This window comes from Dipodomys spectabilis, unplaced genomic scaffold (genome assembly GCF_019054845.1).
Source record: "Dipodomys spectabilis isolate Male_0828 unplaced genomic scaffold, ASM1905484v1 ptg000154l, whole genome shotgun sequence".
In the NCBI taxonomy this organism is placed as follows: Eukaryota; Metazoa; Chordata; class Mammalia; order Rodentia; family Heteromyidae; genus Dipodomys; species Dipodomys spectabilis.
The window spans coordinates 2,260,748-2,275,999 of record NW_024870831.1 but is presented as its reverse complement, the minus strand read 5'-3'; the positions used below and the strand labels follow the sequence as shown (position 1 = coordinate 2,275,999).

The following is a 15,252-nucleotide window of genomic DNA, read 5'->3' as shown; positions in this document are numbered from 1 at the left end:
TGTGACTGTGTTGGCCAACATATTTAAAAGCACAGATGCAGTGTGGAAATAAAAGGTCCACATGGGAAAAATAGCAGGAACAGAAGTGTACATCAGAGACAGCCACATCCATACTCAGAGACATTCAAGATACCATTGGGCAGCCCGAACTGTCACTGGAACCACAAGTATTAACATCACAACATCTCACCACAATTGATTTCTACTCCTACACTTAATGGTCTAGACCAAAACCTAATTCCACAAAAACAAATCACAACAGAAGATCCAACCAACATATGGCAAATCAACCAAGAACATAAAGAGTCACCTATTAAGATTATAGAGCCCCCAAAAGATATCCTCCAACTGAACAGAGCAAATCAGAAAAATACAAGAAAAGTGATGTCTAGATAGTATAATTCACACAGTAAATAACCAGGCATTAGTACAGACAATTAGGTACCTAGAAGATAGTTTTCAAAATACATTACAATTACTGCTGAAAATGTGATTAATGAAAAGGTACAAAACCTCTACAAGGAAATTTATTGAACAAGATGAGAACAACCAAAGATTAGCAAAATAACTCATGGAGACTACAAACAGAAAAATAAATTCTGAAAAGGCAAGGGAGTCCAAGGAAAAAATGGATGCCTAATTAAAAGATATGAGAGAAGACACAGCTAAATAAACAACCATAAAAACCCCACCACCCAAAGAAAATAAGTAAAGAAAGTCCATACAAGGCCTAAAAAAAAGCTTTATAAAGAGATAGAAGCCCCAAAAAATGACCAATTATAAAACAGAAATAAAAAACAAAGTATAAAGTCTTTACAACAAGTAGATGACATAGAAGATAATCTCAGGGGTCAAAGACCAAGTAGGTATAATAGGAAAGAGGAAATAATCATTTAGAACAAATCCAAGAAATAAGAAATGATCTTGCCAGAACTTCACGACTCAGTTAGAAGATCAAATTGGGGGAGATTGGTCTCAAGAAGGAGAAGAGCAGGAAACTAAATGGATGGGAAACATATTACAGAATTCTAGCAGAGAACATTCCAAACATCCAAAGAGATAAGCACATTCAGAGAAGAGAAAGCTTTAGAACACCAAACAGAATTCTAGAAGAGAACAACCCACCACCACATCATAATCCATTAGAGGATCATTAATGATCAAGGAAACGATTCTTAAAGCTGCCATAGAGAAAAGATTGATTATTTATAAAGTATATACAGTCAGAATAAACACAGATTTCTTAGTTGATATGATAAAAAGGAGAGCCTGGCATGATATATAACAAACATTAAGGGCAAACAACTACCAACAGTGAATATGGTCCTAAGTCAAACTCTCCACCAAATCAGCGGGATAGAAGTTAATCAAATATATCCTACAGAGACAAGATCAAGAAGAACAGGAACTGGTTATATATGATGAGAACTAGGTAAATATATTAAGAGTAGATGAGTCACAGCTCCTAAGAGCTCCTGAGAGAATTCACCCAAATAGATAAAATTAGAGAAAAATAAGATGTCATAACATAGATTAGCAAAATTGTGAATGTTATAAGAGAGTACTTTGAAAACCATATACCAATCACCTGGAGAATCCTGGAGTAATTGATGCTTTCTTATACTCGAACTGTACCAGGAAGTGATGCATAAGAAGTAATGAAAATGAAATGTCAATAAACAATTTCCCATAACAGAAAAATCTAGGACTCAATAGATTTACCATGAAATTAAGGCCTGCAAAGAACTTACAATACTCTGCTCTAACTCTTCAATGGAATAGAAAGGGAAATGGAATTATCAAACACAATCTATGAAGCTAGAATTAGACTCTTCCCCAAATCATCTAGAGACTCATCAAAGAAAGAGAACTATGAACCCAGCTTTGATAAGCATTGATGCATAACTTCTCAATACAATTCTTACTAACCAACTTAAACAATTATCAAAAAAACATGCTATGATCAAATACTATTCATCCTAGTATACTGCTGGATTCAATATACTTGTCAATAAACATAACACACATCATCAGCAGAAGCAGGGACAAGAACCACGTGATTGTTTGTATGGATGTAGAAATAGCTTTTAACAAATTCCAATACCCTTTTATGATTGAAAGGTCTGAGAAGCTAGGAACGCATGGAACTTTCCTCAATATAATACAGAGTATGTATATGACAAAGAGAAAATAAGCATGTACCTAACGATGGAGGCATGAAGACATTAAAATCAGGAATGAGAAAAGGATGTCCACTCTCTCTACTACTCTTCAATATAGTAGTGGATTTTCTAGCAAGGACAATAGGCAAGAGAAAAATATAAAAGGGATCCAAATATGAAAGGAGTAAAACTATCTCCTTTCACAGATGAAATGATACTTTATATAATGGACCCTATAGCTTCCCCCCCAAAAAGTTAGTAAAAGTGATGCTAATCTTCAGCAATGTAGCAGGGTATAAAACCTACAAGAATCAGTAGTTTTCCTGTGTTACCAACAATGGGAAGATCCAGGCTGAAATCCAAAAAACAACCTCATATATATTAGCCTCAAAATCAAATCAAATCTAAGCAAAACAAAACAACAATAAAACTAGGAATTAATTAATTTAACAAAAATGTGAAGAACCTCTATTGTGAAAAATTTAAAATCCTAAAAGCGAAATTGAAGGAGATTCAAGGAAATGGAAAGTCTTTCAATGCTCCTGGTTGGAAGAATTAACATTGTGAAAACTGCAATACTGCCCCCAACAATTGGCAATGCAATACCCATCAAAATCCCTACAATATTCTTCAATGCAATAGAGAAAGCAATCCAAATTTATTATTGAATTACACAATTACAGTTGAAAGAGTAGGCTGGGAAATGAACTCATAGGCCTATAGTCATCTTACACACACACACACACACACACACACACACACACACACACACACACACACACACATTGGAATTCTATTCACCCATCAGAAAGGATGACTGTTCACCAGTCTTAAGGAACGTCAAAGGCTTGGGAAAATTATACTAAGAGAAAGGAATGCACACTTGAGCAATATAGGTTTCATATATTCATTCATTCATGGAAGCTAGAAGGTACCTACAAATCTACAAGAGAGATTTTTCCTCCAGTTTGAATTGCCATTATCAAGAAAACTGACAATAGCAAATGCTAACGTGGATGTAGCCAAATGGGAACTCTATTACACTGTTGGTGGGAAATTAAATTTGTTCGACCATTCTGAAATGCCCTACGGACATTCTGCGAAAGACTAAACAGATCTCCCTCATGGCCCAGTAATTCCTCTCCTGGGCAGTAATCCAATAAATAACAAACAAGCTCACATTAAAGCTACCAGTATAACCATGTTCAGAGGCAATCTGGCATCCTTGCAAAGCCAGCAATAATATTCTGCTACCACTTACAGAAATGGTCTATCCAGATGGCTTTTCAAGGTTGACGGTAAAAAATGTTTATTTCTGTGTGGGAGGACCATATAAAAAACAAAAAAAAATCACATCGTACATTATAAATACTTTAGAAACAACAGCAAGAAAATAAGAACACTTGTGTCCCTATCTTGGGGTTCCTTTAGCTTAACATCACCTTATCTATTCATATGCACATAGCTTCTGACCTTTTCTGCTTATCCACAACATATATTAATTATTGCCAATAAGGGATACCACGTGACCGATGTTTCTTTGGACTTGGATTATTTCAGTTAATATAATTTTTCCAAGTCTTTCCATTCTGTAACAAATTGGGCGATGTCATTCTTTCTGATGGACGATAGAATTCCCATACACACACACACACACACACACACACACACACACACACACAAACTCACAACGTTTCTTGATCCATTCATCTACTGAGGGCCATCGGGGTTGGTTCCATATCTTAGCTATGGGAAATAATGCTGCAATAAGCATAATTGTATTGGTAATTTTAATATGGTCTTGTTGCTGACTATTTAGGTGTATGCCCAAAAATGGGATTGCTGGGTCATACGGGAGCTCTATGTGGAATCTTTTAAGGAACCTCCATACTGCTTTCCAAGGGGGTGAGCAAGTTTACACTCCCACCAAGAATGAAGTAAGGTTCCCTTCTGGCCACATCCCCTCCAGCATCTGTTATTGTAAAAATGTGGAGCGCTTCACGAATTTGCATGTCATACTTGCACAGGGACCATGCTAATCTTCTCTGTATTGTTCCAATTTTAGTGTATGTGCTGCTGAATTGAGCACAGAATATTTTTTATATATAAAGTGGAATTGATTTTCTTAAGCTAGACAATTCAACAAAAAGTTCAAAAGAATTGTCGTGAAATTTTAGAACCATGTATTTCTTACATAAGCACACATTTAAGACTAAAGTCAAGATTGATATGTCAAAAACAAAATAATTCCAGATATTTGTTGTTCAACAGATGTGTAGGAGGAGGAATTCAATTATTCTATACAAGGCACCTATCATAATGAACACTGCAGCAAGTGTTAAGTTTTTTTTAAAGTTTTAATGTTTTAAGTATGTTTAATTTTAGTAATTTGCTTATATGCCAAAATTAAGATTGTTTGGTAGGTCATATAACTTTTCTATAAAGTATTTAAGATTTATGGTAGCAGACATATACTACTATGTACATTTCAGAGTTTATAGAAACTTTACTAATGAGAAGTTGCAAAGTCTTTGTATGAAGAAACAGCGAAGAGTTAAGACTTTGTTAACTACAGAGTTTCTGTTAAAACTTTAGGGCTTCCTTACTTAATATATTATCGAGGAACAAAAATGATTATATAAACCATATAGAGATGATGAGATAAGACATAAATAGTAACCTTAGAGGGTAAATTTAAAGACTACTCATAGCCTATAAAACTCTTGTTGAACATCATAACCTTAGCCAGTTTTAAATGTACAGGAATATGAGAAAATAGTAAAATCTAATAATGTAGTACACTTCAAATACTGGAAACAATGGTACTTGGTTTTTATTTTATTAATCATTAATATTTAATTATTGGTTTTCTTTATTTGTAGCATTGTTTTCCTTGTTGTAATATAATACAACTTTTTGTAAGTCATCATTAAGAGGTACTTTGAGAATGTTACTGGGATGGCCACGCCATTTTTTATAGGTGCATGTGAATTTACAAAGAGCAAAATTAAGAACAAAATATTGATTAAAATTTTCTCAAGTAGTTTGAATCAGGAGTGTTGATAAATGTCCACACATAAATCTTAGCCCTAGGCTGAAGCAGTGGTTTTACAGAGTTGAGGCAACAAAATTGGGAGACCGTTTTGTATTTAGTTTTTTGGTTTTGTTTCTGTTGGTTGTGGGGCTTGAACTCTGGGTCTGCTTGAACTCTGTGTACTGCTCCTCAGTTCTTCATCTCAAGGCTATTGCTACCACTTGAGCCACAACACCACTTCCATCTTTTTCTGCTTATGTGGTGCTGAGGAATGTGGTGTTGATGGGTTATCATACATCAAATACCTTCAAATGTACATGTAGAGTCTAAAGATAGCAGTATGAATATACTTATACAGCTCTTGTTTATCTATTATGCACTTTCAGTATTATGATATTTCTCTCTTTCATTCTCTCTTATTTCCTCTCTTTCTCTTTCATGCTCCATGTCTGCTACTTAGAATTTCTGCTGAGTTACTATTATCCTTCAGGACCCACTGGGATTTTGGGAACATGATAGGGACCATCAGTTACCCTTGCATTCTTTAAGAGTTATGAGTGACGTGATATTATTCTTTGCTTTTCTAAACGGCAAAACAACAGATCTAGGAATTCCTGTTCACTTTGAGTATTATTACAAATTTTCCTCATAGGAATCATTGGGACGGATAATATACTTTTAACCTGTGTCCTAAAAGATCTTTTCCTTTTACAAGCAACCTTTTTCTTTTATTATCAGTAAGTAACAAAAACAAAGCTATCCTATGGAAAGTAGGCTGAAGTTGTTCACAGGGATGAAAAAGAAGGAAGCAGGGGAAGTGAGCACAGATTCTCAGAGCAGTTTATCATGTACAGTTTGTGAGAATGACAATGTGCTGGGAAGTCTAGATTAAATCACTGAACACCTGATATATAAATATATGCACATATATTTATATATATTTATTGCATATATGTGTGTATATGCCCTTATATATGTACACATGTATATTGCTCTACATACAAATACACACATACATATACACATGTATACATGCACACATGGAGAAAGACGCATAGATACAGCCAACAAAAGTTTCACTACTTGTTGAATATGCCCTAGACGGAATGCTTGGAACCAAATATGTTGAAGATATATTGTCTCTAAGAGTTCTTTTAGCAGTTTTCTTATCTCTTAAAACTGATAGGTTTTGACAGATTCGACTTGCAAATGCAGTACAAGTGATAGCAAATCACCCAGAAATCTCAGTAAGTACAGGTCATATGGTGCCTCCTTGATCCCTACGGAATGCTTGCTCTTGTAGACACTCTCAACAACTAAAACAGCAGGAGAATATCCTGGTAAAGAATAAAGTTATATGGCATCTTTCCTTGAGCTCTTTTCCAACAGCCAGCATCAATTCATAGTAATGAGTGAGTCTACAGAAGACTGGAGCTCAGGTCAACATTTAACCAACCCATGTGATAAGTCTAAAGTGAGAAATGCTGACTGAGGTCTTGCATTACTTGGCCATGAAAATAAGAAAAAGTATTTGTAATGTATTAAAATTTGAGAATAATTTGTATCCTGTCAATAAATGTGTAGAATACAATTATACCAACTGACAAAAGATGCATTTTATTTGTGTGCTTTTGGACTTGGTGAGTGATTTTAGGTGTGTCTACACAAGTAGAATCAACATAATTCAAGCCAGCATTTCTTCATTTAAGATACAAGGAAAGGATACAGGTTGACCCATTGTAGCAATGAGGTGTACAAGACACTCTACCTGGGGGGACTAAGACCACATCATGGGTTTTTCTACAATCCCCATTCTTCCACCAACCTTACTCCCCTCTCCTCTTCACTCTTCTAAGGGTTAAAATATTTAATTCATATCCTAATCCACCTCATCACCAAAATTGATTTAAAGGTTTTCTGCTCTTGTTATCAATGTTGGTTGAAGGGTTGAAATTCTGTTTGTCAAAATTTGCCTTGCATTTTGTTTGGTATTGCCTACTATTCTTACATTGACCACGTGGTTTTATCATATTGGGAAAAAAATATCACTTGTCACTGGAATTCCAAAAAAACGTACAGCCGATTTTCATTTTTTAAAAACCCAAGTGCATCTTAGAAATTTAGTTTAAATGTGTGTGTGTGAAAACATGTTCAACATAATCTCATTATAAAAAGTGTGTAACTAGTTATCTTCTTCTATGTCTTGATGGTGATATTTCCTATTAAATGTGCTGTTTGTTAAAAGAAAACCTTTCTTTTTTCAAGGGTAGTAGTAAAAGGAATGAGACCCAGCTCAGCTCCTAGCCAGTTGTGATGAAAAGCAAACCAGTAAGGAGGTAAGAATTGTCTTAAAATGTTTGTTCCACATATCTGTTTCTGTCCCCAGAAAGTTCGAGTATAGGAGATGATATGAGTATGCCTTAAAAGACAGCTTGTGAGTAAAGTTGGTAAGTAATTGTTGGCTGTGATTTAACATTAAAACTAGCATGTCATTCTCTATGTCCATCCAAAGTCATTTCTTTAACGTCTGTGTATAATTTTGTAAATAACTAACCAGGAGTTTTGACAATTCATCCAAGAGAGGCAGTCTTGCCCAGATCCTGCCTGGACCATCCTACCTCCACCATGGTACACTGGACTCCTGCCTGACTCCATCACACACAACTGATTCTTGGTAAAAGACTGATTTAGATTTACAAACACTAAGAGTCTTGTGGGACACTCTCTGTAAATATTACTCATCCTGATATGAAAAAGCCAGCTATGTTGTTATACTATTGAAACATGCATAGGCCAGGAGAGCCTCTCATACAATTTAGTTATCAGGTTTTCCAGGCATACAAGCTATGCTCAAACTCTCATCCCATCTATTGAATTTTGTCATTGCAGAGTTCTGGCAAGTACTTGTTGATCAATTCTTGGCAGGGTGCACATAAACTCCACTTGTTCTCACTGATCTCCTTGTTGCTTTAATTGGAAATGATAAAAGGTTTTTGTGGCAAAGATTGCAGTTCAAAGCCAGCCCAGGCATACAAATCCCTGAGACTATATCTCCCAACTAATCATCAAAGAGCCAGAGTGGAAACTGGCTCAAAAATTAACCAGCCAAATGCTAAATGTGGCCCTGTGACTCAAAGTGGTAGAATGCTAACTCGAGCAGAATTGCTCAGGGAAAATGCTCAGGCCTTGAGTCCAAAGCCCATATCCCAGCCACAAGCACCTAGATCCCAGGACAAGGTGGAAAAGAATAAGAGGAAAAGATGTTACATCAGCCACTTTGTGCCTGCCCTTTCAAAATTAACCAGATCCAGGAGGTCAACAGAAACAAGTTGAGAAGCTTGTCTATCTAATGTCCATATCTGTCTAACTTCTAAATGCACAGGAATTTACATTCTTGCCTTGGTTACCTGCTATTTATAGGAAATGATCAAGGTCTCTCACCACGCACTTAACTACTCCAATCCAGCCCTAGTTTCTGACTGGCTATAGGCTCATGATCCAAATGGAACTTTTCTGGATTTTATTCTCTGGTTGTGTTTTCTGATGTCACTCATATCAACTAGTCCTGCCACCTTGTCAGCCTTTTGCATGATCTCAGCATTTTCAGGTTTCTCTCTAACAGAATAACAGCCCTCACTCAAACCTGGGACCAAGTCAATGACATCCTATTACTGCTGACAACCAGAGGCTTTGCTTACACTGCTCTGGACCGAGCACAGACCTGGACCTGAAGACGCCAGCTCCAGTGACTTCTGGACACACTCATAACAGCTGAAAGTAACCAGAAGAGACCATGATGCCCCTCCACCTTTTATACTCCAGGGTTCAAAATGGTGGAAACTGCTTTGTTCTCATAACTGCATGATTCTCCTCTCTCAGCTCAATTTTTTTATGTATCCAATGATCCTATATGAAGAACTTGCTTCTCTCCACTTGGCCCTATCATTTTATGTATCTACATATGGAATATGAAGGATTGACCCCCACCCTGCTGTCCCAGGCTCATACACAATACAGGCAAAATCCCAGGTATGTGTGAACTCCTTTTAAGTGCAGGCCGGGCAATCCATATAATCCCAGTTGTAAACATCCCATTGTGGGCCCAACTGAAAGGTCCCCGCTTTCCTTGACCTAGGGGCTTTTCATTAACCTCTACCTCCTTGCTCAGTCCTCCTATAAAAACTCAGATCCTGTTTCAGCTCCCTCACACAACCTCCAAACCCTTTTTTTGACAATAAACAGTCCTCGCCTATTGATGATGAAGTCTGTCCTATTCCTTTTCCATTCTCCTAAATTTTCCTAACAAGGACAGGCTGTATTCTATGACCCAGAGGAGAGAAAATTACTAAGCATTCATTTACAGCCTTCTGAATATTTCTGATTCTGCACACATCAATTATCTATCCATACCTATGTCCGAGTGAGAGGATTTTAAAAGAATTAGGGTTGGTTCCCATGCATTATATTAAGATATTTAGAAACAACTGAGAAACCTAAAGGTCTATACGAATTTTTGGTGGGACTGAAGGGATAGTGGAATTTGGTTCTCTATAATTTGAGCAATTTGCAAAAAGAATTGGCAAATTACAATTTACATTTGCAGCAGACTTGACACATTAATTTTTGTGCATTGAAAGGAGCACAAGCCTCAACAATATGTCAATGTTATCCTCTTATTTATCTCTGAAGGTTTATGCTCTGGTCATTTAATATTAAAACTTCAAAAAATTAATCTTTAGCAAGTCGTCAAAGGGGTTTCACTTCATCTTGTCAGTGTTGAATAATGTGTATGTGCATTTCAATGTACAATACTTCTGGATCATTGTCAATCATTCCACTTTTCTAATTTTTATACATTTTATACTAAAAATCGTGTACAGAGGGGTTACAGTTACATGAGTAATGTCTTTTGCATCATATTCACACATTTTATGTGAATATCGAGGGTAATTTACCTAGTATTGGAAGTTTAGGAGCGGTCTTCATTTTCTGATGATAGTAGCAGGAGTCAGTTTAATTATGCATATTCCACTATGGAGTGAGGCCTTTAGTCTTCTAACTTTTCGATAAATTCAGAGTTACTTTTTCTTAATAATTACAAACGTTTTATTTAAGTATTTGAAACGCTGCCCCAATTATTTTAAAACTTTCACATTAAGCTAGACTGACTTTTTCTCCCATTTACCCCACTAGCTCAGGTTAAGTATCCTTTGGCTTTATTGTTTGAGAAGCCAAGGGAAGAGGGTAAACAGAAAGATGATTATTAGTCAGATATCTCCTTCCTCTTGTTTTTGCTATTCTTGTTGAGAGGAATACTAGATCAGGAAACAATAGTGATGCTTGACTTCACCATACAAGGGAGCATTTCTGGCATGTCAATTATTGTTTCTCAGAATCACTTAAATTGATTAATCTTTCCTTCTCTGTAACAGTAACCTAACTGTGGCACCCTTGGTGCAGAAGGAAGCACACTAACAGGTTTTTAGCTGTAAATTGGTATTTTATATCTCAACTTACTACTACCAAAAATATAAAGCTTTGGCTATATAAATGCAAAGGCACTGACTGTACAATAATACCTTATAAACAATTCTACTCAGCTCTCCCCTCCTCTCCTATCCTCCCTTCTCCTCCCCTCATTTACTCTCCCTTCCCTTCTTCATTCCTTTTGTCTGTGTCCTCCGTATTCATCTCTAACTTCTCACTTTCTATCTTCCAGTAGCAAGTGATTTGGTTTATCAGACAACATATAAATCATTGAACAAATATTTTTTTCTCCTTTTTGTGATTATTTATTTTTAAAAGAAGTGAGTTTTAGTAGAGTACCAGTGGCTTCCACCTAGCTACTAGGTAGGTTCAAATTTGACAATTGAAATTCCAAGCTATTCCAAATGAATAAACCTAAAAGATTCTTTTCTCCACTTGTAGTAAAAGGAAGAAGTGAAGGTGTGACTCAGGTGGTACCGTCCAAACATTGAGAATTAATGCCCAGATAGAGCTCAAGGCCAGTAGTTCAAAACCCAGTAACAACATAATGTTAAAAAAAATGTGTCCTTCTATTTTGAATGGGGCTATTTCTCCAAAAATTCATACCCATGACAATTTTCAAGGTCAAAGACTTTTTTAAAGGCTCTTTCAGATCTTAACCTGATTTCTCTGCTTGATTTACTTTATAGGAAATAGAAACCATTTGTTAGGAAATGGAAAGACTTGGTAAATATTATATTAAGTGAAGTAAGCCAGGCCCAAAGAAATATAGGTCCCATGGTTTCCCTTATTTGCAATATCTAGTATATGTCTGAGTCAAGCAGAAAAGGTCAGATAAGTTGATGTTAGGGAAATGAACCCTAAGATATGTATTCAAATGTTTTATTTTTCTTTCATGTGATTGTTTCTAACGCATTTATAAGATTATCTCTTTGTTGCTTTGTATGTCTCTCCCCCACAATACAACCCCTGCTTTCACTATATTTGATGTCAGTATAACTTGTAGAGGAGATGGGGAAAAACAAGTCGTTTAAGGATTCAGGTGGACCTGTTGCAACAATGAGAAGTACAATTTGTCATGTTGAAAACGAGCTTCACAATGTTGGTGCGGGGAGGTGGGGAGGCAGGGAGGATTGGGTGGGGGGGGAGGCTGGGAAGGGATGTGAAGGGTAAATAAAGGAGGAGGCTGCAATGCTTGATAAGAAATGTACGCATCATCCTGCCCATGTAATTGTAACCCCTCTGTACAGTGTGTTCGCAAAAAAAATAAAATAAAATAATAAAAAAAGAAAGATAAAAAAAAAGATTTTGTATTAGAAACATCTACTTATTTGGTATGAAACCTACCAAAATGTGATCTTGAAATCACACTCCACAAACTGGACATATACATCAATTTAGCAACTTATAGGTCTCAAACTTTTATTTGAATTCTGTATCTCATATACATTCAGCTTCCTTACAAACATGCATGCATATTCATGTCAACATACATCCCCATACTCACATGACATACTAAATGTAACACTGTAATAAAAATAATTACTGAAAAAGAACACCTTCACAAATGTCATTAAACATCATTTTTTAAATATAATGCATTATTGAAATACTGATGAAAGTGCAGCTGGGAGGATGTTTCAAATAGAGTGCCAACCTAAAAATCACGTTTCTCAATCCAAACATCATTATTTCCATCCTTCCTTCTCCCATTAAAAAATGAACACATAATTCACCTACATGTTCCTTAATCATTGATTGAATAAAGAAATTGTAATATATATATATATGTATATATATGCATATATACACAATGATAAATTATTTAGCCCCTCATTGTAATGAAATACCTTCATCTTCAGGAAAATAGAAATGGAATCCTTCATATTAAAGCAATAAGCCACACTGTGTAAGCAAATACTAGGTTTCTCACATGTAGACTCTAGATCCAGAAAATAAAATGAATGACCCACGTATAAAAGATGGAACTGATTGTGTTTGGAAAAAAGTTAATGAGGAGATGAAGAGAAATAGTGTGGAGTAAATATGTTCAAATACTTCATAAGTTAGTATGATCACATAATAAAATTTCAGTATAAAAATAGGATAATGAATTAATAAAAGGAATAAAATTTAATAAGCCACATTATGTGGACATATGTGTATAACACAATAAAATTACTTTGTGAAATTATTATTTCGTAATAAAAAGAAAAATTCATTCCAGTTGTTATAGATTCATATGTTAATTTCCTTTTTTGTCAGTTATTTCTCTGACAAACTAAAAGGAGAAATAGGCTTTGCTCATTTAGAAAGACAATCTTGTCCAATTAGCATTAAACTATTATAGTTAATTAATGTCAATGTGAAGTTGTTCAATCAAATTAAGTGTTATATTAGAATATTTCTAATGCATTCTTCAAAGTATTCTCTATAGGTATATACTTTTTGCTATTTATTGAATATGTTTTTTTTTTTTACTTAATTGCAATATACCATTTTATGAATGGAGTTTGGTTTATGCAACTAGGATATATTATATCTGACCAGAAAATCAATTATTCAAAGTTTTTTTTTAATCAAAAATGCTTATAGTGAAATAAAGGGCTAAATCCAAATTATGTTTATTTGAAGACAGTACTAGTTTAGTCCTCACATTCCCCATTCTCTTCTTGAGAATAATACATATTGTAAGGAAATGCTTAGAATGTTTTGGAGAAATAGCTTGACTTTAAACCAGTGAGTTACTCTATGCTGCATTTTGTTTACTTTATATCCAGTATCGCTAAATTCTTACCTTATCATTTTCCTTAGGCTTTATACTCAGGTTTAATCTCTGATGGGAGACAGATAAATATATAAACATTTTTTAACAGTGATTAAATTTAGGTACAACGATACTCATGCAGATAGGCCTCATCAGTCATGAGACCATGATATCAAAATGTTAACCTATACTTACTGGTGTCATGTTATGTGATTTTGCGTATTATAAATAGTGGTTATTAGCATTTGTTTTGTAAACAACATCATTTCACTTCAGTAATGAAGTGAAACATTATACTCAACAAAATTTAAGGAGGCATCCTAAATTAGTTGCCAAGATATACATCATGTAACACAATGTTTGAAAAATGCAAGCTAAAGGAAATAATTTATGAAAAAATCAACAATTAAAATAAATACAGAATCAGTATGACTGATTTTTCTTTTACCCCAGTTGTAATATGGCTTGTATGATGACTTTTCTGATTTTATGCTTAGTTAGGTCTTGATATTTAGTTGGAGAAGCTATGTTCTTAAATGTATTCATTTGTCAGATGAAAGATAAAATGAATTCCATGCCAGAATCAACATGCATTATAATGCTATAGTTGTATACTTTGTCAAAGTTTCAAAACAGCTCGAGTAGCTTGGGTCTTTTTTGCATCTAACTAAATAGGTATGCAATTTTGTCAGTACTAGAAACATTTTGACCACCAATTATTAAAATAGTATTTTCCATAAACTACTATTCTCTTTTCATGAGATTTTTAATTTCATTTATGTAATGTGCTGAGGTTTTCCTTTAGATAACCCACATTCAGTAATCTACAAACAGTGTAATTTGGAGTAGTTTAAAATTATGTACACTCAAGTACACTGCTCAGATTCTATGATTTGTATATTTTGTTCTTGTTAAATCAGTGGTATTTACTTCTCAATATTGATACTATTGGACTTATTCATTGCATTTCTGATTTTTTTTAGTATGTCATGATTTTTGTTGTTTAATACTATAGCATTTTTCCTTTTAAATGTGTGCAGATCTTTCTTAATATACAGTTACATTTGTTTTAAACAATTTGATTCAAAAGATTTGCTATATTAGGTTCAGCCAGATGAATTTAATTACAAATTAGCACAACCTTATTTCTGAGACAGCTATAATTATAGCTCTACTCAAATTAACATGTATTTGAGGTTTTGTCCTTAAAAAAAAACTGGGCCCAACATGTTTTTGTTCCTGGAGGAGTTCCATTTCTTGGATTTTTTTCCAGCTGTGGTGACTTTAACATATGTGTACATTTTATTTCAAGAGTTTTGTGTATATATTTTGTTTCATATAACAGGAAGTACAAAAAGAATCAGTGATTTAGAACTTTCCCAAATAGAATTCTAAGAGAGACACTGGCAAGTGGGAGCAAGCAGGTCTTAGTGAAGGGGATAGCAAAATAACAGAGACATTGATTGATGTGAGTTGAATTCTGCTTCCTTTTCCTCACTATTTCCAAAGGTATTACTTCAAAGTCTTTAGTGAAAGGAAAATAATTTTGTCTGTAGGAACTCAGAATTTTTGTTTTAATTGGGACACAATTGGGACACACTACACATTCATATTTTATTTTAACTCTAAAATCTTTTTTTCCCTTAGTGTAAAACCACAAATGTGAATTTATAATGCTAAAATAACACGTAGTAACTTATATGAAATGGTGCAAATTATTTTCACTTTACACTATATGCAATATAGGATGTAATAATAATAGTGTGTAAGATAGTATGCAATTGACTGTGCAAAGTCAATAA

General features: G+C 34.6%; 1 non-coding gene across 1 annotated transcript; it reads right to left on the bottom strand.

Moving 5' to 3' along the window:
- Positions 1-4,144: 4,144 nt before the first annotated feature.
- LOC122118493 lies at positions 4,145-4,251 on the bottom strand. Its single transcript, XR_006149380.1, has one exon. It is a non-coding gene; the product is annotated as a U6 spliceosomal RNA (small nuclear RNA).
- Positions 4,252-15,252: the final 11,001 nt, after the last annotated feature.